We start from the raw sequence: 24,199 nt of genomic DNA, 5'->3' as shown, positions 1-24,199 counted from the left end.
TAATGTTTGCATAGTATTTAATGGCTTGGAGGTCAGTTTCACCATCTGCTATTGGCTGCAGATCCAGGTCAGGAACCTTATGAAACCAGCATTGCCATCACAGCTTGTTTACACAACTGCTGCATTTGTAACTCCCTGCGTGACTTCGAATCCAGCACAACCAAGACACTACAAGTATACCCAAGAGTCACCTCATAAACCATGAAATGGTGGGTGAAGTGTCAACCTGCCTGGCCCATTAGCCACTTGTGTAATGACCACTTGAAATCAGTCTTTGGTATTATTCAGAATTTTAAGGGAGCTGTTCAGAGTGCTGTCCCAAAACTAGACCCATGCATTGATCATTCCTTTAAAATATGGACTACAATATGAAATAGAATCAATGCCCACTAACATGGAAATCATGTACTGCCACTGTGCCCACACTACATCATGGAGGCGGGAGGCAGACCATGAATACTGAAGAGTTTTGCCCACCTGGAGAGGAATAGAGCAGGAGGCAATGGAAAAGGAAGATCCAAAAAGTTCATCCCTGTTCTTCCCTCATGCACTTCCAGTCATATAAGGGCATGGGCACCTTCAGAGAGATAAAGTTGCGCCAGTTCCCCACAAGTCCAGAGTGGTCTTAGCTGAGTATTTGAGTTCACAATGCGTTACTCCTGGCTGCATGGCCTTTGGCCAAGCAATTGTCTGGTTGCCCTTTTATGCATGTGGATTGTTTTTCAGTCGGCAGTGAAGTCACTGTGATGAAGCTGAAAAGAATTCTTACCACACAACACTGCCAGTACAAATTTAGTGGTACATTTATTATATGCTTCTCTTCTCACTAAAACCCATCATTTTCCCCCAAGGTATTTGTTAATGTATTTGCTGACGAGCACCCAACAAAATGATCACTGAGCCTCTTGGAACAGAAGGAAAGGAAAGAAGGTACTGCCATAAGAACAAATAAAAATATGCCTGGTGATCATCCCTTCTTGGTGAGCTAATTGCTTCTGTAAAGGGAACTGGGACAGAATTAGCAACAGCTGGTAAATGTGTAGGTGCTGAAGCAAGCTACGTAGAAAAGCAATCTGTGTAATAACCTTAATTTAGCAAATCCATGACATAAACCTGGAACGTAGGGATAAATGAAATGTTACAGTGAATGGCAGCTGCTTCCAAGCCAGTCTTTCTCTTTTTCATTTTCCCCCTACCCTTTCTCTTCATAATGTCTAGCAGAATGCCCTCATCCTGGTATCATAACCTTCCATATTTCATCAGCCCCACTGAAGTTATTTCATGATGACAAAGGCAAGTTCTACTACATGTTAAAAAATTGGGTGTGTGTGTGTGTAGAGACAGACATATGGCCTCTTGTGGCCCTTTTGTATTTTGTGTTGTATTAAGTTTGGTCCTTAAATGTCTGTGCTGATATTGAAGTACAGTGGTACCCCGGGATACGAATGCGCCGCCTTACGAAATTTCCGGGTTACGAAAAAAATCCATTTAAAAACATTTTTCCGGGTTACGAAGGTTATTTCGGGTTACGAAAAAAAATTTGGTGCTTTTCGGCGCGATTTCACACGGAATCGCGGCTTTCGCTATTAGCGCCTAAGGGCATTTCGGCTAGCGAAAGTTTCCGGGTTACGAAAGCGGCGGCGGAACGAATTAATTTCGTAACCCGGGGTACCACTGTATTTGTTTTGGGAAAATGGCCAATCTTCTGGAAGTTAAAGAGAATATATAAGTAACGTAGGCCCGGTCCAGACGAGTGGGAAGCGCTGTAACCGGGATGAAACTAGTGTTCAGGAACACGCAGCAACCGCACATTCCCAAACCCTAGTGCGTGGTGGCGGTGCTATCATGGTGACCTCCGGTCCACACGGGGGCGTCTGCACGTCACAGACAGGAAATGGCCTCATGGCATCTCTCTTTCCTTTTTGCGGTGCTGTAAAAAAGAAGCCGCTCTAGGCAGCTTCTTTTTGACAGTGCATTGCTACTGCGTGGTGCACCTGCTACGGCACTGATGAGGGAGAAAGATGGGTAGCACGGAGCCGCCCATCTGTCGAGCCCCTTATATTCACTGGCATTATCTTTATATATCATATATATGTCATAAAGGTTACCTGTCATTGACTTGGAGATTGCAAAATGGGCTTGAGCAGTGAGAAAAGACAGTGGAGTCACTAGGGGGCTCAGGTGGTGCAGACCACTCCAGGTGACACCCTAAAGGGGTGTGTGACACCCCTGCTCCCCAAATGTCTGCCTCATGGCAAAATGGGCTGTAGCATTTTCCTGCAACCTTTAAAATGCTGAAGAGATGGTGTGAGTGGGGTTAGGATCAGTGGGAGGAAAAAGGAGAGGCCTGTTTAAAAAAAATTTTTTTTTTAATTTTATAAAGAAAACTTTAAAATTATTTTTTTAAATAAACCATGTTATTATTTTTAAATTTTCTTTTGAAACAGCACATCTTACTAAATTTTCACTTTAACCACATGAACCTGTGTATAGGTAAGGTAAAAATATTTAGGCTGTGCATAAAAGATCTAATTTTAATTTTGCTAATTGTTTTATGTCACAACTATTACCATTCCATCCAGTTGGAGTCACGTTAGTACAAAAAACATTACTAAGGATTCTGGTGTGGTATGGCAGGAAGTCAATGGGGTAGTGACACAAGGAGTTACCACACCAGCTGATGCCAACCCTAGTGACACCACTGACAGAGAGGGTGCTGCTGCTATGCCTCCGGGCAGACTGCTCCACAAGTACTTCACCAACTTCTTTTTTCTTCGTCAGTCGTCTTCTACCTTTCCTGTAAGCCTGCAAGCATTATCTTCAGAATGGCAGCTGGTTTACAGGAAGAGAAGCAGCATATGCTTTGAGATGTTTATATAATTAAGATTCAAATGTTATCATCAAGGTAACTTGATTAAAGGACTATTATTAGCATTTTTCATCCCTAGAGCTTTCACCAACCCCATCCTGCTGATTTTCTTTGGGTCAATGTATGAGCACTAGATTGAATCAAGGCTAAATTAGTTGACCTTTAACTTAGGTTGACATGTTAATTATCATTGAACATAAGACTCATAATATCAAAACATACGCTGAGAAAAACCTATCATCAGTAGCTAAAGGCAACAGGGAGCTAGAAGGAGATCACCAGGTAGATCTTCCTAGAAAAGAGATCTCTTTGGAGAGCAAGGCCACTGTAGGGGTGCCATAAAGCCAAATGGCTGGTTTCATACAGCTCTAGATGTTTAGAGGATGGTGGGGTTACATCCCAGGTGGTATTAAAATGTCTTAAGACGGTAGTGAGAAAGAACTTTACAGCAGGACACAAATTTGACTCAATATACAGTATACATTCAACTGAATAATACATAGGTAGCCTGTGATATGTGTTCACTCAGGCAGGATATGTAACAAGAACAAGTGGATAAAATCTCAGATCTGTCATGGCTCAATGCTATGGAATCATGGAATTTGTAGTTTGTTGTGGCACTAAAGCTCTCTGACAGAGAAGGCTAAACATCTCATAAAACTACAAATCCTAGAATTCCATAACACTGAACTGTAGCAGTTAAAGTGGTGTCAAACTGAATTATTTCTACAGTGTGGATGCAGCCCAAGTCTTATCAGAACATTCTGGTTTTGATCAAGCCTCTGTTTGCAGCTTCTTTTTGGATCTTTGGGCCTGGGCAAGATTAATGGACTATACTGCAAGTAATAGTTCTGGCATATGAAAGAGTATGACCTATAGAGGCAGAGATAATAGAGAAGGGAAAGAAAGCATTTATCAAAGCTATCCTGCTATATTTTTCCTCCCCCACATTTGCCAATGCACTATTTTTGTTATTCCAGGACTGCTGGTTTTTGCACATGTGCAAAAATTGACTGGTGACAATGAGACACTTATAGAGAAAAAAGTGATGAACATTAAATTAATTTTCCTTCTAAAACTGCTGATGAGGAACATTGTACATAATTCAAACAAACCATTCATGATGACTCAGTAAATACTGTATAAGTTTTACATTACTGGGGGTCTCCCACCAACCTCTGCCGGAAATTACTTCTGAAATTTAGGGCAAATTTCTGGGTAATAGCTTGTGGTCAAACTAATGGGAACAAGAACCTTCTCAGCCCTGTGCCAGTGACCTAGGAGAAGAGAGTTGTTAGTCTATTGGTCAGACTATGACTTCCAGACTGCCCCAGCTGTTATGACCATCTGAAAAAGCAACCTTTCCAAGTTTTGCATATGGTTTGGGGGCCACGCAAATGTATATATCATGGTGATTGTCTTACCTTTCTGAGAAAGAGCCTTCTTTCCATTCCCATCCTGGCAGCCAATATTCAACCATTTAAATCCCTCCCACTAATCTCAAGCTCACTGATAGAACATTTTGAGTACTTTGTGGATACAATCGCTCAGATCTGCTCCGACTTGGATGCTATAGTAGTTGATACAGGTCTGATGGATGTAACCGTGGCTCCTACTTGTACAATGTTACTGGAAACATTTCAGTGTGTGCAACCTGGGGATGTGAACGGGATGCTTGGAGAGATGAGAGCCACCACATTTCATCCAGTTCCAATGAAACTGTTTCTGTACTAAATAAATATCTGCTGCCAGTAATGGACTGGATGAGGGCAAACACATTTAAACTTAATCCAGATAAGACTGAGGTGCTCATGGTTAGTTGGAAAGCATGAGTTTGAGTAGAGAGAAAGTAATGAAGGTGGACGTGGTGGTGATGATGAGAAAGCTCCCCATTTCCTCTTCCATAGATCTTGATTAGGTTTTCCTTACTGCCAGCAAGGAAAGGGGTCAGAAGAGGTTTTCAACAACAGAGATGGGAGCAAGACAATGCGCGAGGAAGCACACTTAAGTATTATGGGGGCCACATGAAGTCCCTGGACCATAGGTTGCACATTCTTGATCTAGAACAATGGTTCACAAACTTTGGTCTTCCAACTGTTTTGGACTTCAGCTCCAGAAAGTCTTGACCGCTGGCCAAGCTGGCTGGCGCTTCTGAGTGCTGAAGTCCAAGACACCTAGAGGACCAAAGTTTGGGAACCACTGGTCTACATGAATTGCAGTTAACACTGGAGAAGTTGCAATGTATCACATACAAATATTGTGCAACTGAGAGCCAGCGTAGTGCAGTGGCTTAATTATTGGACTACAGCTCTGGAGATACAGCTTTGAATCCCTGCTCAGCCAGGGAAACCTGCTGAGTGTGATATGTTCGCCTTAGAGTCGCCATAAATCAGAAACAATTTGAAGGCACACAACAACGGCAACAAATCTGTACAACTACTACCAATTAGTCCTGAAAGGAGGGGAGGAGGCTGGGAGTATTGTACTGTGAAAGTGGCCAGCCTAAGACCACCCAGTGAGTTCATGACTGGAATTATTGGAATGGAGGACTTTCTGGTCAAAATTAGGTTTGCCACCTTTTTCTTAATAGTTTAGAGGCCAAGGTCCAATAGGCATTAGTCCAACAGATGCGACTCTGCACTTCCTGCAGGAAATCCTGCATCTAGTGAATTTCTGCCTGTTGAACAAATATTAAATACAAAGCACTTCTTCCAGGAAAAAGCCTCCACAGTCCTAAACAGAGTCTCAAGTAATCCTACATTATTGGGATACCAGTAAAAATGCCTCCCTTTGTATTTCTGTTTGGCTTCTGCCTGTTATAAATTGCATGCAGACCATGAGGCACTTCGCCAACTAGAAGCTGAAAAGCCTTTTTCTTCAGCAGTTTCCTAATCATGCTGTTTTCAAAGACTTTGGAGTCATAATGAATTGCTGCTTCATGAGCGGTCCATGGAGCAAGACAGGAAGACATCTTGCATAATTATTTTCTCAACCCTGGAAGAATTCAGCAGACAAGATAGAGTAGTCAATATTCAACAGTTGCACAATGGCACACAGCTGGCCACACCTTAGAAGCCTGCTTGACTACTCATAGAATAAATGGTACAAAGATGTTGTGTCATTTAACAGCCCAATAATTTTCACTTGAACATTGGCAGGAGCATCTGATAAGACAACATGAGACTTGAAGGACTGAGAACAAGCATTTTGTGACTCCCAAGCTAACCCTAATCTTTATTTGACCAAGTAAAAGGCACTGGAATTCTCTTTTTTTTTTCCCCTTGCAGATAAATTCTCATGCAGATCCCATCCCAACAGCATCTCATATTACAATTGTGGGCTATAAGCTCTTTTCCATTCTGTCAGCTTAGTTTCTGAAAAGAATGATTGTTTACCAGCTAACCACAGGCAAGCCATATCCAGATTAGTGGCATACTGCTAATCACAATAGCAATGTTTACTGACCATGGAATTAGCTTTGCTGCACTCATCAAAGAGCCAAAAAGATCTCTAATAGTTTTGATTAGTAGATGGCTGTCAAATGGAAATTCTTTGTGTCCTGTATGCAAACACCAAATACGAGAAGCTGACTTTGGACAAAAGCTGCATGTTGACTAGGGAGATACTTAGCTTTGTAATCCAAATCACTTTTTCAACCTCTGGTTAAGAACTTATGAGCCACTAGTATATTCCAGCCCAAGACTGCTTGCTTGGACAGGCTGTTTCCCAGCCTCTCTTTCTTAGACCTATCCTCTTCCTGTGACTTTTTTGGATTAGATACACCGAGCCCATGCTCCACATATTGGTTCAAATGACAGAACCTGCGACAGTTTAATAAAGGATATCTATTTATTTCTTTTCCTGCATTTCTCCCAAATGGGACTCAAAGCAGCTTGCAATAATTTTAAAAGTTACAGCTGAAACACTAATGTTTTAGAGAGCTATTGTTTGTTCAGAGAAGAATTCTGCTTGTCTGTACAGTTCCTGCTTCTGTATATAGCTTCTACTTAGCACTTGTAACTAAATCTCTTCACCTTTGAGCTGTCTGGTCCAGCTTCTTCATTCCACACTGGTATCTAAGTACCTGGGTGTAGATACTGAAATCTCATTCAAGCCACGTTACCAGCGTGACATGAGTCCAGTATGCATGTAGTGACTCTCACCTCTCAAAGCATCCCATTCACATCCTCAGGTTGCACAAACTGAAACATTTCCGGTAACACTGGACAATTAGAGACCACGGTTACATCCACCAGACCTGTATCAACTACTACAGCATCCAGGTCAGAGTAGATCTGAGTGGTTTTATCCACACAGTGCTCAAAGTGTTCTATAAGTGAGCTTGAGCTTAATGGGAGGGATTTAACTAGATGAATATTAAATACAGTTGTCCTTCCTAGATCGCAGACTTCCTATTCATGATCTTGAATTTCCGCTAACGGGAAGCCAGGAGGGACAAAATGACGCACAGACGCAGGAGCGAGCCGCCATTATATCCAATGGGGGCAGCATTGGGGTGGGGTTCATCTAAACACTATGCCACCATGCCGCTCCAAGCCGGTGTATTGTGCCCATCTACTTCGTCCCTAAGTTCCTCACCCTCGACATAGTGGAATTGCTGATCTTTGACAACATTACTGCTTAGGTGACAGTCACTTTACCAATTCTCTGATTTATTTTTATATCAATTTCATTTCCATGCCATTTCCTGGTTTTAAAATCCTTGAAAGAGAAATGTCCTTCAAAGAGAGATAAAGGCACCCAGCAGCACCTTTGAGACAAACTGGTTTATTCTAGCACAAGCTTTAGTGAACTCTAGCTGAATTTATCTACAGGTCTGGAAGCAAATAAACAAATGTAACAATACAAGCAGTAAATGACAGTCATATTTCATCACTTACATGGACACAGATTACCATGCAGTACAACCGTATGCATGTTTACTTAGTAGTAAATCTCACTATATTCCATGGAGCATGCTATTTAGTATATTAGAACCCTCCGCATTGTTAAATGTGTTTTGAAATTAATCTTTATTGATTTATTTATCATTATGGCAATATTTCCATAAATATTCCCACAACTTCATGACTTTTTACTAGTAAGAGACTGCTTTCTTCTTTATAAATCCACCTTGTTCTTGATCTCATCTGTTCTGTACAGAGTCTCCTGGTAATGCCACCAGCTGTTGAGGTCTTTATCATTTGATCCAATATGTGGGGCATGGGCAAAGTCTGGTCCTTCAGGTATGGTTGGATTGCATGTCCTATAGTCCCTTACCATTAGCTATACTAGCAAAGGCTGATAGGAATTGCAATCTAAACCATTTTCCCCACATCTGCCCTATGCAGATTACACTTGCCTTGAGGTTAGACATATTTTTCACTTTTCTTAATTTAACAAATATACTGTCCCAGTATAATTCAGTTTACCATATATGTTACCCTTACGCTTCATATTGATACTGCATGTTGCTTATATGCATCATATTATGTGGTTTATTAATGTGTACTACTTTGAATTTTTGATATGTAGTGTGTGTCTTTCTGTGTGAACTCTCTCATGCACAAACATACAAAAATAACAGTAAGGAACTAATTGCAATTTAAGACCCATAATGTGTCTTTAATCCCACTGTGATGCGTTTCGTAGAATGAGTTGGATGAAACTAATTTTTAGATCAAAATAATGTCTTGCATTAATGGGCATGGGATAATGCAATCAGCATCAGGTATATAGACTGTGGTAATCTATGGGTTTAAGCAAATGAGCCAACTGAATTAGATATGCAGTTCAGCAAAGTTTGTGGCCTATTTCCAAATGATGTTTCTTTAAGGGCTGATTCACACATGCACGTTTGTCACAGAATGATGTTTACATCTGAGAGGACACATAAACAATAATTTAGGCATTTAAATCTGACTTTACCACCATACATTTAGAGGCACCAGATGATTTCTGTTTGTGACAATGCACGATTTGGTACATGCATGATGTCATTTGATGGATGCTGTAATTTACAAAATTTAAATATGCGCGTTATTGCCTGGCCTCTGGCCTGACAAGGATGGATTAAAAAAGGAGCAGCGAGCAAGGAATTTGCCTGAAAATATTATTTAATGGATTGCTATCCCATGAGGCAGGGAGGTGGACTAGGAAGGAGCATCAAACAGAGCATAAGGCTCCAGTTTTGCTGTTGCAAAGATGTGTAAGAAGGTTCCCAAATGGAAGTTTCTCCACTACATGCAATCCTGACTTTTGGATTGTGTGGAAAATTGTCCACATGGAAAGACATGAAGACATAAATACAGGAAAGACAGGAAGACATGAATACAGAGTTTCAAATATATATACACACATTGCTATCCTAGCAATTAGCTCTCTCACCACCAGAAAATAATTAATTTTAAAAAACAAACTAAAACTCTTAGTAAAGCATAATATGTCTGATATATATATATATATATATATATATATATATATATATATATATCCTTTGCAGCAACATTCAGAGGACAGAGGTGGGACTCATGCAGCTCTTCAGGTATCATTGGACTGCACATTCTAGCAGTCCTAAATGGGATAGCCAATGGTGGTGAATCTCAGGAGTCGTAACTCAGAAACATCTGGAGGGTTGCTCATCCCTACATTCAATACATTTGCATACTGCACAAACATTAAGCCTCTAATGACATAACTTTAAGACTGAAAGGCTGGAGTCCTGTTGATAACATACACATACATAAGTCAGAGTTACATGCAGGAATGTACCTTATTTTGGATGGTGCATAAGATGTTCTTCACTAGACATGAGCAGACTATGTATCTGTGTAGGGTTCTTGGTGTGTTAGGGAATATGTTGACTGATATCCTGTTCAGATTCATGATTTTGTAAGCCATTATAAATATTACAATTCATATTCATGACTGTGGCACCATTATAGTGACTGTGATTGCCTCCCAAAACCCATCATAGAAGCAGGCAGCCACACTAACCAAAGGGGTTCTGAGGCACTGGAGAGTGGGCTGCTAAGCAATGATGCTTCTAGCTCCCTTCTGCCAGTGAAACGTGGTGTGAAATGCTGTTGCAACAAAACCCCATGGGATTCTTGCCACTGCTTTTCACACTACACTGGCAACAGGGTCATGAATGCATCATTGTTCTGTGCCCCACTGTCCAGCACCTTGAAACTCCTTCAGTTGATGTGGTTGCCTGGTTTCTTAAGCTGGGCTTTGTGCGGATTGAATAAGGAGACATAACTATGATGATGGAGCTCTGTCACTAGAGCTACAACTGATGATGCAGGATGTTGGCCCTTATGTTTTTAATCCTCACTCAGACTGTCTATCTTGTTTCAAGTTACTAGATCAGAAGCATGCAAGGCCCAAAGATTTCACTGCTCAAATTTGAGACACAGTTCCTCACAGCATGTCATTCAAATAAAAAACCCTCACAAAGTCTAACAAATGAGACAATGAAGGCAGGGTGACCAGATGTCATAACCCTAAAAGGAGGACAAGGCACCACAAGACATTCAAGAAAAATGAAGGACCTTACAAAGTAAAAGCTAAAAACACTAATATAAATATAAATTCATGTTTCTTAGTCATGCTCAGAAGGGAAGATGTTTTGGAATTCCTCCTAGATAGAAGGCTGAAATGTCAGACATGTCTTGGAAACGGAGGGTATCTGGTCACTCTGAACAAAGGGAGTAGAAGAGATGTCTGGAGAATCTATAGCAGGTGCTCCAAAGCAAACAGGAGTCATGGAGTCAGCAGCATAAAGCTAAATAAATAAATAAATAGTTAAAAAACAAACAAACTGAAATTCTTCCCCTCACCCTTAGGACTGGTCCACAGCTTGAAATCTGAAAACCCTGGCCTTGTTTTTATTCACAAGGAACAGCAATGGTAACATGAGAAAGAACCAAGCTGTAGATTCCTTGAACATGACCCAAGATTTCTGACATCACTCTAGTGCTATCATCTAAACTGGGAATCCCCCAGATAGTGTTGGACTAATTTCCAAAAGCAAAAATTGCCATCTGGGGACAGCTAGGAATCCCCAAGGTGTGAGCTCTAGCCCTTGTGGTCCGGCAAAAAGCTGCAAGGATAACATCAACGTGATCCATATTCTGTGGAAATACCATAAAGTAGATATTCAATGTAGATAATCTGCAGGCTTCTATGCAGTTCTGTGATTCTCCATAGAGAATCCTCACACACTATGTTTAACTTTTAAACGACTGGGAATTAAACACCCTATGCTCTGCTTGGCAAGAAACATATTACTTTGCTCGTAATAACAAAGCATCTTTACAAGTTATTAAATGATCTATACTGTGCTGATTTTCTTGCCAGTCACATTCAACCAAATTGTCCACAAGTGGCAACTTGCCACCATAATTGAATTATGGAGGTCCCCTCAAAAGGTCATGCCTTAAAAGCTTTCTTTCTACTTAGGCTGTACAAAATGTAAACAAGAACAACTACATCCAGCTGCTGGTTTCAGCACCAGGCTTGCTAAACGCTGTGTCCAATTACAAAACAGATTATTTGGTTTAGAGAGTAACTGCCAGCTTCTAAACAAGCCTTGCATCTGTATACCTTTAAGAGTTCAAGGGTGGCAAGAAATTGTTCTCACTGTTCCAAGGCAGCAGTTGACCCGCTCTATACCCAGTCAAGGCGGGACCAAGTGCACAAGCAGATCCCAGCAGCCATTTGGAACAGCATTATTGGTAGTGCCGCCAAAGACGCAGTGGGTGTTCCAAGCCTTAATCCATATACAGAGCCGTTCGACATCACTTTAACTGCCATGGCTGAAAACTGAGGTATTCTGGGATGTGAAATTTGGTGTAAGATACTTAAAATTCTCTACTAGAAAGCCCTTAGGCACTCCCCCTTAGGATGGAGCACTAGAGGTCTCTAGCATAGCATTCTGAGTACTTCACCAAACTGCAGAATCCAGGATTCTGCAGCACAGGGCCATGAGAGATAAAGTGGTATGAAACCTCTATAAACAGACAGAGTAGGTATACTGCAAGAGTAGGTGTGCATACAGAACTGCACCCCGCCATGTGGCAAAGGATTTTGGTGCACAACAGAGCTTGAAACGTCACTTTCAACTGTAATTGCATGCTTCAATTATAGCTCCAAGGCCCCACAAAACAGTCACCATTATAATTACCATTTTAAATAGTAACCGTTTGCTTTCCTGTTTTGCCAAAGAAACTAAACTTTAAAACTTTACCTTTAAAAAACTGAATACTACCAGCTGTTGGCCTCTGGAACAGAGCACATCTTTCTCCCACCCATCTTGCCTAGGGTTGCCATAATTGTCCACTATTACGGCAACCCTAATCTTGCCCCAACAGCCACAACAGAATGGAAGGAAACAGCACAAGGCAAAGCATGCGCCAGCACTTGAACCATGCGATACTCCTCCACCACCATTCACTGAAGCAACAGCCCCATAACTATAAAAGTAACTGAACTTAAATTTTACAATGCAAAAAAGGAGTGATTTTTCTCCATGTTAAACTATAATTCTCTCCTGGGAAAAGGAATTCATTATAAATAGGTAGTTATTTGTAACTAGTTACTTCCACACTTTGAGTCATACTTTCCAGACAGCCACTTAAAGTGGCAAAATGCTCTAACAACTGCCTGATGTGGTGTGACATGGCAGACACTGCAACAGACATGGAAAGGCCAGTATCAGGCATTCGATGTCTCAGCAATGTAGCACTGAATAGATCTGAGCTGATTGGAGTCAATTATTTTAAAGATTTATACTCAGCTTTTTAATCAAATGATCTTGAGAATAAATGGATGGATGGATTCTGTTGTCAGTTACCTCGCTGAGGATTATTGGTGGCTTAACCCAGTGGTTCTCAAATGGTGGGAAGGGACCCCCAAGGAAGGTGTGAGAGTAGTTCAAGGGAGGCACGATTGTGGAATACATACCATCCTACCACTGTTCAGTTAACATGGATGGCTTCAGAATTTCATTATATTAATTTTTCTTAAAAATAACTTTCCAAAATATAATGTTAGAGTGTTTCATAGAATCATAGAGCTGGAAGAGACCACAAGCGCCATTCAATCCAACCCCCTACCATGCAGGAAAACACAATCAAAGCACCCCCAACAGATGGCCATCCAGCCCCTCTTTAAAAACCTCTAAAGGAGATTCGACCACACTCCAAGGGAGGGTGTTCCACTGTTCAACAGCTCTTACTGTCAGGACATTCTTCCTAATGTTGCGTTAGAACTCTTTTCCTGTAGTTTGAATCCATTGCTTTGGGTCCTTCCTCCGGAGTAGCAGAAAACAAGCTTGCTCCATCCTCAATATAATATCCCTTGAAATATTTAAACAGGGCTATCATATCGCCTCTTAACCTTCTTTTCTCCAGGCTAAACATTCCCAGTTCCCTAAATCTCTCCTCATAGGGCATGGTTTCCAGACCTTTCACCATTTTGGTCACTATCCTCTGAACATACTCTAGCTTCTCAACATCCTTTTTGAATTGTGGCACCCAGAACTGGACACAGTATTCCAGGAGAGTCCTGACCAAAGCAGAATACAGTGGTATTACTTCCCTCAATCTAGGCACTATACTTCTATTGATGCAGCCTAGAATCGTATTGAACTCTTGATCCCTTTCACATGTATTATTGTTAAGCCAGGTGTCCTCCCATCCTATACATCTGTGTATTTCATTTTTTTTCTGGCTTAGTGCAGTACCTTACATTTCTCCATGTTGAAATTGCTTTTGTTAATTTTGGCTCAGCTTTATAATCTATTAAGGGCCAGAAACAGATAGGCCAAATGGACCAATTCCCAGCTGCTTTGGAGGTGTAGTGTTTAGACGCCACACACCCCTGACGTGGCTAGGAGCCACTCTGACACCATCTAAGGTGGCTCAAAGCTGTCAGCAAAAGGAGAAGACTTGGAACCACAGCGGCAGACTGCTTCGGGAGCAGACTGTCCAGTTGCCATGGTCCCAGAGTGATTGCCCCAAGGTCATTTTGAATTTTAATTCTGTCCTTTGGAGTGTTAGCAACACCACCTACTTTGGCGTAATCTGCAAATTTCGTAAGAATGCCCTCTCTTCCTTCATCCAAGTCACTGGTAAAGATGTTGAATAACACTGGGCCCAGGAAAGAGCCCTCTGGCACCCCACTAGTCACTTCTCTCCAAGATGAAGAGGAGCCATTGTTGAGCACACTTTGAGTTCGATTAAGTCAGCCAATTACAAATTCACTTCACAGTTGCATTGTTTAGCCCACGTTTTACTTGGCAGAACTTGGCAAAGGCCCTACTGAAATCAAAATATGCTACATCCACAGCATTCCCTTCACCTACCAAGCTGGTAATTTTAACAAAAAAAGAGGTAAGATAGGTCTGGTTTTTGAGAAACCCATGTTGAGTTCTTGTGATTATGGCATTCTCTTCTAAAGGCTCATATACCCTGTTTAATGATCTGCTATAGAAACTTTCCTGGTATTGATGTCAGGCTAACCACGTGGTAATTGTTTGCCCCCCCCCCTTTTTTTTTTTTTTAAAGATGCAGACAACATTTGCTTTCTTCCAGTCTGCTGAAACTACTCCTGTTCTTCAGGAGTCCTCAAAGATTACTGAAAGTGTCTCTGAAATTACATTGACCAGTTATTTTAATACCCTTGGATGTAGTTCATCTGCCCCTGGAGACTTGAATTCATTCAGATTAACCAGATTCTGTACTACCTCTTTACTTATTCTGTGCTGCATTTCTTCTACTCCATCCTACGCTCCATTTTTCTCAGGCTGAGTACCACTGACCTTTTGCGAGAAGAGTGAGGCAAAGAAGGTGTTGAGTAATTCTGCCTTTTCTCTGTCCCAGTTAGTATTTTGCCATCTTCTCCATGCAATGGCCCCACCATTCCCTTCCTCTTCCTTTTGCTATGGACATATCCCCAAACACCCTTATTTTTGTTCTTAACTCTCCCTTATTTTGTTTTGCTTTTATGGTTGTTGTTTTGTGCGAATGTACGCATGTATGCAAAGTGGAGTGATGTGTTTATGTGAATACTTATGTTTTGTACTCTTTTATGTATATTTAAATTCTTTAAAAAATTAAAAAGAAAAAGTAAATTTCCAAGCTGTGCTCCGGTCAGTGAAAGTGACTAGAATCTACTTTCTTTTAATAACAACAAAATGCTTACAAGCAAATAGAAGCAGGAAGGCCAGCTCAATAGGAAGCCAGGACTCAGAATGATGGGTAACATCAGGCCCTGGGGTCCCTATAGGATTAAAATGGGAAGGGGTTCATTTCCTTATCACCATTGTGTGGCTTGCAGCATCTTGTCTGGATATTTCTACCTGCTAGGTTGAAGAATTTAGTTTTTCCTCGTCCCACAGTGTGAGATGGATTTCTTGTGCTGGCAACTGGTACAACCCTATGTGCACATGGCAAAGTGAAATGCTCACTTGAAGGAAACTCATTGAATAAATATGCTTGTGAGCAGCTGACTCGCACCCCATTCTCAGCACCCCAGGTCTGAATTCTGTGGGGCATAAAGGTGTGACCACTTCAACACTGAAACCCTGCTTATCAGCAACAGATCTCTTTACAGACAGGAGTTCAGGGCTAATTGGGAGGCATCAACCAACCTAACATGTTGCCTATTAAAACATCATCTATTAGGCCATACCCATTTAAGACCACATTTGGGTTCCACCGAAACAAATATATCTTCTTAAGCATGCAACATTACAGCTTTAGGCTTAAAAGATTTTTATTCAAAGGCACCACGAAAATCCCTCAACAAGGCGTATCCAACTTCACTCGCAATCTCTCAGCTTCTTTTGAGACTACAAAGCCAAGACTAAGCTTTCAATAAATCTCATTTTTAGTACAATTGAGACCAAAAGTCTCCAGGAAGAAGCTAAAATAATGCTTTCAAAATAAAGCTGAGATATTTCATCAAGCACAGATGTATGGAGGATTTGCGTATAGCAGGCTGTTCACATGCATGCACAAGAAATTCATCTCATACTCTGGAATCAGCACATAGCATGTCTCACATCACATGTCTACACAAACAGTGCACAACTACAGAAGTGAAAAAATATTACTGTTAACAAGGTTTTGGTTATGGCAGGCTACCTTGGCATGATTTCAAAGAAGTAGCCATGTTAGTCTGTTGCAGCATGAAATGAAGAAGGAAGTGGGGAAATGTAGCAGTGCCTTTAAGACTGACTTTTACTTCTGGATGAGCTTTCGTGGATATATTGCTTGTATATATTGCTGCTACATTCCTTTCCCCCTCCCTTTTTAGCCTTTCGAGAACTCACCAACTCCCTCATGAGATCTTGCTTCCAGTGCAAGACCAAAACAACAGTTTTTCATTGGTTTCTGCATTTTGTGCAAAATGTGCTTCTGCAAAACTAATGCCTTTTTCTTTTGCACACAGCAAAAGATACAGGAAGCACAAAATTCTTTTCATTTTTTTTTTTTTGTGCAATTCCAAAGCGGTGCTAATATGATATAATTGTTTTTTTAAAAAATAAATATTTAGAAGAAATATAAAAATAAATAAAGGTAATCAAGCTACTTGGGAATAATGAGGGGAAAAGAGAAAAGGGGAGAGGAATGGACACTGACACCATGTAATTGCCAATAATGCAACTGCCCCAAGCAATGTTTTCCACCTGGGGACTAGCATGATTGCAAGTCTATTGACAAGTTTTCCCCTTCAATGAAAAGGGACAGCCTAATCAGGCTTGGAGAACACAGCAGCTACGGATCATAGGTGTCATCATGCGATAAGTATTGCCAAAGCCGCTCCCCCCCCACTATCTAATCATGTAGTACAGTGCACCTGCATCATACGCGGGCACACTTTATGCTGCTTTCAGCACACGCTGAAAGCTGCGCTGGGAGAAGGGGCGGCGCATCCCATGAGAAATAATGGGGTGCACGCCCATGGTGCACATGTGCTGCCGCACCACCGCGTGCACAAGCCTCATTCATTTAAATGGGGCTCGAGCATAGGCGGAATTCCCTTTATGTGAGGTGTGTGTGTGTCTGGAACGGATCCCCCACGTAAGGCAAGGGCAGACTGTAATTTTCAAAGAGACAATTATCTAATTTTTCAGTTACACACACAGTAAGCAATCTCAAAAATGTGCAAAATCTCTCTGAGAACAATGAAGACAGAGGCAAAGGCGTCACCATTTTGTGGTGAGATGAATGGGAAAATTTGGTTATCCCATTTACCCAATGAGAACAAATCCAACCAGAATTTCCTTTCCTCAGGACAGTCCACATGTGATCTTTCTTAGGCAAGGCTAGGACGCTGAGAGCCAATTTCAGTACATTACTTTAACCACCCTTTTGCACACACATCCCTGCATCATTAGCTGCCACTGTTAAATCTCAAGGGCATCATCTTTCCCTTTCATGCCCCTTTTTCTACTATGGGAAGATGATGCTCAGGGATCACTCCTGTAAACATTTTGCTGTCAATACAGAGCAGCCATCAAATTTTGATTGTAACTGTGGCTATTTCAAGAAAAGCTTTGACAAATGGAGCCCCTTTGTTTTGTCCCATGGAAGTTAGCAGAACATTACTAAGAACTGAACTCCTTGCTGAACACATAGACACTGCCAGGGAGTCATCTCTTAGTCATGCTAGAAGGCAAAAACAAGACACAATACATGTAAGTAGGTTGTTTTATGTCTCATAAAGGACATTTCTTCCACACTTTCTACCAAAACAAAAAAAAAATTACAGGAGAAGTCTATATAGCAAAACAAAAATGACAAACTGTCTGACAGCAGAATCCAACTGTGTTAGGCATTTTCGGTCGGCTTGAGAAACCACAAATGGGCCATCTATTCTCTAAATGATTTCTATTTGAAGGATTGTGACTTCACAGGGCTTCAATAAGCAGCCGTTTGCCTTTGAAATAAAATCCAGGTGGGAAGGCAGAAATGGGGAAAGCCTTTATTTTATTTTTTCGTTTACAACATGTTATTAGAGGATTGGACAACAGTGGGGATTGCTTCAAGTTATAAAAATAAAGCAGTGGTTTTTATCTGATCCATTTTAAGGCTTAGTGGAATATAATTAAGCTGAACACTGACCTCACTTGAGGCATCTTATTCCAGATCTGTCAGGAAAGAAGGAGAGGGAGAAAAAAGAAATTACCAAGCTATACAGAGATCACACTAGAATTGAAGCAACTTCTAGTCTAATTCCATAGCTTTCTCATTTTTAACCAATTATATGAGATGCCATATAGATGGGTTTTAAAAAAAAATATCAGGTTTTCTATTGGCAGGAATAAAATCCATTCATCTCTCTCTCTCTCTCTCTCTCTCTCTCTCTCTCTCTCTCTCTCTCTCTGTCTCTCCTGCACACAAACTGACACACACACTCTCTTACACAAATCCCTGTTTGATGTCCCTAAGGTCAACTAAGCATGGTATCCCTGTGTGAAAGCAAATCAAGTTTTGTTTTAAAACAGGAGCAGGTAATCTATAGGTTCTTGAGCCTAAGCACAATCAGAAACCTTCTCTCCATGCTATAATCCCCATCAATATCTATCCCCTTCTCCAACCACTATTATGAGTCCCAAAGTTTCATGGGAAGGCTTCCCTTAGTACCAATCACCAGTCTGATGGTGTCCCCAAATACCCCCAAAGCATGCATCCTGTTGTTTCCCCTATAAATGAATGAATGTGTTTAATTCCTATCAGAGAGAAAGTACTTGTGAACTAAGGGAGTGTGTCCATATGTTCTTTGTGTGGTGAGTGAGTGGGTGGGTGTAATGAACTGGGGGGACTGGGGGAAGGATTGGAGCTCTACATCCCTTTCCTTTCTCCTCCCCTCCCTTATTAATGAAACTTGACAGGCCTACAGCTAGTTTTTAAATAACTGAATTCCAGATGCTTGGTTTTTCTGTTGAATAATTTGCTAGCTGGATTTTCTATGATGTGTGAGAAGTGGATTTTGTGTTTAGAAATGTAGATCTTTAATATGATGCATTTTATCTTATGATGTGCAATGGCTTTCTCTATGCCCTGCAAGGAATGTGTAAGTAATTTGTGGCTTTGATTGAATTCTTAAAGAAAAGGTTTTGGGATTCATCAAGAATGGAAGATTGGTTGTCTCTGTTTCCCTTGGCACATCAACTGGATGGATTGAAAAGCCCTCCAAAGGCATTAGAAGTCATTATCACCCGAGTCTATTGAGTGATCAAGTCTGGATAATTAGGTGGCATTGTTTGCTTGAGAAGAAGTGAATCCCAACTGTATAATAACATGGCACTCTGTATGCTGCTGGCATTTGTCAGCAACTCTACAGTACATAGAAGACTGCTTTATATCCTGACAGACCCATAATCTGTTTATTTCGGTTGTCTGCTCTGATGGGCATTCTTCCTCTAAAGTTTTGGGCAAGGTCCTTTCTAAGCAGATACTGGTGGCTCTCGTCTTCCTGTAAGAACATTGTTTCAGGACAGGTTCTTGGAGTGAAGCCATGCTGAATGTCCCTTCCATAAGGGAAGTTAGGTTGATGCCCACTCGGAGCAGGGATATTTATTTATTTATGGCTTGAAATCTTCAGAAGCAACTCCCTCCTGATAACCCACAGGATTTCTTCCTCAGTGGTTTTTGTTTATTCTGTTAAAGATTTCAAGGGTGTCATGGTGATGACATACTTTTTCTTTCTTTCCCTAGTGTACCTGAATTGGTCTTGAAATAATTTTATTGTCCGGGAAAGCAGCCAAAGGGCTGATAAGGCAGCTAGTTCCCAAACAAACAAACCCCCTCCCAGCACAGCAAAGTCAGTGTAAGCTACACAGTCCTGGAGATTCACAGTAGTTCTACCAAAAGGGATTACCAAGAGAATTGTCAGACGGTCCGAGGTTCAGGGTAACAGATAGGCAGGTCGATAAAGCAGTCCAAGGTCAAGGTTTCCGGGTAGTCAAGACAAGAAGCCAAAGGAGCCAGAGACAGAGTCTTTCCTCTAAAAGAGTCAGATATCCACTGGCAAAGAACCACACATGCTCCAGGTGCTTAAGAAGGCAAGGAGCTGGCCTTCAGCTGTGCCTGATTACGAAGACGCTTCTGATAAAGCCTCCGAGATCTTCGAAGGCCCTCTCTTTCTGCTCGACGCTCATTGAAGGTAGGCACACTGCCCAGATCCTCCTCCGTGTCCACAGCCTCGGCACCAGGCAAACTTGACTGCTGAATCTCTGGAGGGGCCATAGACTCTGCTCCAGCAGAACTAGGGCCAGCCTCTGCCTCCTCCATTACAGGTTCAGGTCCCAGGGGCTCTAGCTCATCCTCTGAGTCCTCCAAGCCATCCTCCAGGCTGGGCATGACATTTATTGACTGATTTACTTTGGGATAGATTATAAAAGTGGATATGGATTTCCAAAGATGTGTCTTTCCCAATCAACCTTCAGCACAGAGGAAGTCAGGGCACTTACTGGCACTCACTTGATCAATGAGAAATTTAGCACTTACATTTTCCCCTTGCTCCCCTCCACCTGCAGTTGGGATCCATCCATTTTTGAAGAATTGCTGGGGAAAAGTAGGTGGATTTTTAAAAGAATTCAGAGGACATTTACAACAGAGAATTTTTGTAGAGGAAGAAGTCTTATATTCCCACCTCCCACCTAAGAACAGATGAATTATATGGCATCCTTGTGCAACTTTCATGTCTCAAGCACTTTACCCACCATTTTGATTTTCTCACAGTGCGGCAGACTACCAAATGTAGAATTACTCCAGGATATTGTAGGAAAATTGCAGGATACTGTAGTAGCTGGTGGTTTCTCTGATTCTTCTTTTGCTAAACCCACAACTGGGAAAGCAAGCAAGCAGCCAAGCAGGGATGGAAGGATATTCAAAAATATTGGGGGGAAATGGTGAGAATAGGTATCTTGAGTGTTGGATAACCCTGACAAGAATCTTTTGAGTTCAAGACTTATTCTCTGCAAAGTATCTTTGCACAGAAAACAGCATTTTAGGCACACACAAAAATAGTTTCCTATGTCAAAATTGCTATTTTCTGTGCACAACAACTCTACAATTTCTTTTTTGCACGGAATAACTCCCCAACAGCCTTTTTAAAATCCAGGAAACAGCGTTTTCTTCACAACATTTTCGGTGCAAAAATATCATATTCAAGTTTTGCACAAAATGAATCCTAAACTGCAAATAACATCTGAAAACTGTGCACCTTTCAAAGACTTTCTCAAAAGAGGGAAGAAAATTGCTAAATTTATTTGTAGCATCCTTTGAGAATAAAATTAATGAAGAATTGCATCCCTACAGCTGGAGGGGAAGGAGAGGGCTCTGATGTGTATGTCCACCACAGACGTCCGATCTGGATTTACTCCATAATGGGTCAAACCCCTTCTTCCCATTGTAGTAGGTTGTTTTCCCTTTTAACTGTTAATTTACCAGTACTTGGTTGCTGTTATGTTTTTATTATAAGCCACCATGGAAGATAATGGTGGAAAGGATAAAAATTAAGGGTTAAAAAATAATTCCAATTAAAAAATAATAATAGCAGATTATTAAGCAAGAGTTTTGCAATGCGTCTGAGCCTCAACATAAACATGTCACTGCTGGTAGAGTAGACTGTGGTTCTTTTCATGTCAGTTAAAGACACTGTTGGTGCAGCAAGATAGACCAGGAATTGATATTTGCTCAAGCTGACAAACAGGAACAGTTGCCAACGAAGGAGATTAGGTGTTAGGATAAGAGAGCTGCTGTGCTATGCTGTACAAAATGTTTCCAGTGGAAACTGAAACCACAACAAAAACCACCTGGTTTTCAGTTTCATTTAAGCAGAAATGCAAAATGCAGGCTAAAAGGATTCAGTCACAGTTACTCCTCTTTCTGAAAAACTGTACACGTATAGTTGCACGCGCTTAATATTGCGATCCAGATGTAAGCAAGCAAGTAAAAGGGAGGGATATTTCCTAGAGTTGTGTTCGTGGGTGTGTCATCACACATTATATTTCTTTTCTGCAACAGAGTAAACATGTGTAAGACAAGTGGGGAATGTACAACAACAGCAATAATAATATAATTTCTTACTCGCCTCTCCCCGTTGATTGAGGCAGGGAACAGCAACAGAATAAAATACAACACATATCAGTTAAGAACACAGTGTATGCCAACATGTGTGTGTCCTGCAAATATCTGTTTGGTCATATGCTTGCTCATCTGCCAACAGTGGCTTCCAAGGGATCATTCACCCTGTAAAATAATTGTGCTATGGCTTTATAATTCTGCTGCTCACCAATTAACCAAACATCTAAGAAGTTAAAAGGCTGTTTAGAAGATCTGGTTCTCCCAAAAAGAAATTGCAAAAAGGATGTAACACAGCAGTAAACAATCACACTTTTTTTGGCTTCAGATAAAAGATGCCAGACCCCAAGTAAAAAATCTGGTTAACAGTAACAGCAAATTGCTATAGCAGTTGAATTGTGCTCCACCTTACAGAATGGAAGCTGGCATAGATCTCATTGTAAGTGATGGGAGTTGAGAAGACTGCCAGTGAAGATACAGACAGACTTCAGCTTGTAACATAATTACACATTCAACATTATCTTCAGCAGTCACAGAAATACCCGGCATGTTTGAGAACCTGGAAAGTGTGTCACAGATAATTTCTCATGGAACACAAGGACAGTAATGAAAGGGTTGCCTTAAGAACTGACTGGTTGGATAACCTCTGGCCCGATTTACAAGCTATTCAGCAAGATGATGAGAGAATTCATGGAGCTCTGGCAAGGAGATGTCCTCAAAGACTGGGCAGACAAGAGTCATGTAGAAAGCCCATGCAACATTCAAATAATAGAGTTCAAAGTAATTTTAAGTGTCTGCAAAGTGCGCAGGTGCATGGGTTCAAATCTACCACTTTGAAACACTTTGCAATTTCCTTTGTCCATTTATTGAGCAACTATTTGAGTGTTGGACTATGACTAGAGAGCAAGGTTCAAATCCTGGCTCCGCCGTGGAAACCCACTGGGGGACCTTGGACAAGCCACACTCTCAAGGCTTCAGAGGATGGCAATGGCAACCCCTTTCTCAAGAAACGTGCCAAGGAAACCCCTTTATAAATTGGAAATGACTTGAAGGCACACAACAACAACCATGCAGGAATACTCTGCTAAAGCTGTTTCTAATTCAGACCTGCAGTTTCATACAGAAGAAGAAAAATGATTGTAGCTATCAGATCACATGGGGCTGAAATCTTTGAGGCATACCCAAAGCTGCTGAATGGTCAGACTATGAAGCTGATGTTAAGTTATCAGCTGAAAGTTGAGAGGCTAAGCCTGGAAGGGAAAAAAAACCCTTATAAAACAAGACATGTGAACTCCTGCCCAGAGAAAATGGCCACCATAATTCAGTATATGAGGTGTGTCATGAGAGGACAGCCATAAGCTAACACATTGTCAGTACAGCAATACTCAAATGGGATGTGACAGCACTCAAAAACTGCATTGCACTACATTTTATGCCCAGCTGAGTTGTGAGTTTGTTATGAAATTCATTCCTCCACAACTTAAGATGAACAGGGGCTAAAAGTTTAAGTGCTCCCTTCCTATCTTCATTGGTCTACTTTCTTCTTCTTCTTCCATTAACTTTGCAAAGGGAGCCATTGTGCTGTAGTGGTTTTGGGCTTGAGACTAGGGCTCTGGGTGTTGTTGTGTGCGTTCAAGCCATTTCTGACTTATACAAATCCTAAAATGGACCTATCATGGGGTTTTCTTGGCAAGATTTGCTCAGATGAGGTTTGTCATTGCCTTTCTCTGATACTAAGGCATGTTACTTGCCCAAAGTCACCTAGTGGGTTTCATGGCTGAGCAGGGAATTCAACCCCTGATTTCAGGGTCCTGGTCCTACACTCAAACCACTACAACATGCTGGGGACCAGGTTTCAAATTCCCGCTTGGCAGTAGCGGTTCAGGGAGCTGACCTTGGGCAAGTCATACTCTCTCAGTTCAAAGGAAGGCAATTACAAATCCTCTCTGAATAAATCTTTCCCAGAAAATTGAATAACTTGATCTTAGGGTTGCCATAAGTTGGAGGTGGCTTGAAGGCACACACCAACACAGCTTTACAAAAAGCATGATGGTGAGACTTTTTCATACTACACAGTTAATTGTGTTATGATTCTGCTTCAACTGCCGTAGCTTTATCCTGTGGAATCCTGGGATTTGCAGTTTAAAGAGGGATATTTAGCATTCTCAGCCAGGAACCTTTTCCAGTGCCTCCCCAAACCACAAAACCCAGGATGCCATAGTATGTAGCC

Source organism: Sceloporus occidentalis, unplaced genomic scaffold (assembly GCF_023333645.1).
Source record: "Sceloporus occidentalis isolate IW3139 unplaced genomic scaffold, rSceOcc1.0.p SCAF_3, whole genome shotgun sequence".
NCBI lineage: Eukaryota > Metazoa > Chordata > Lepidosauria > Squamata > Phrynosomatidae > Sceloporus > Sceloporus occidentalis.
Note: the sequence above shows the minus strand (reverse complement) of the source record.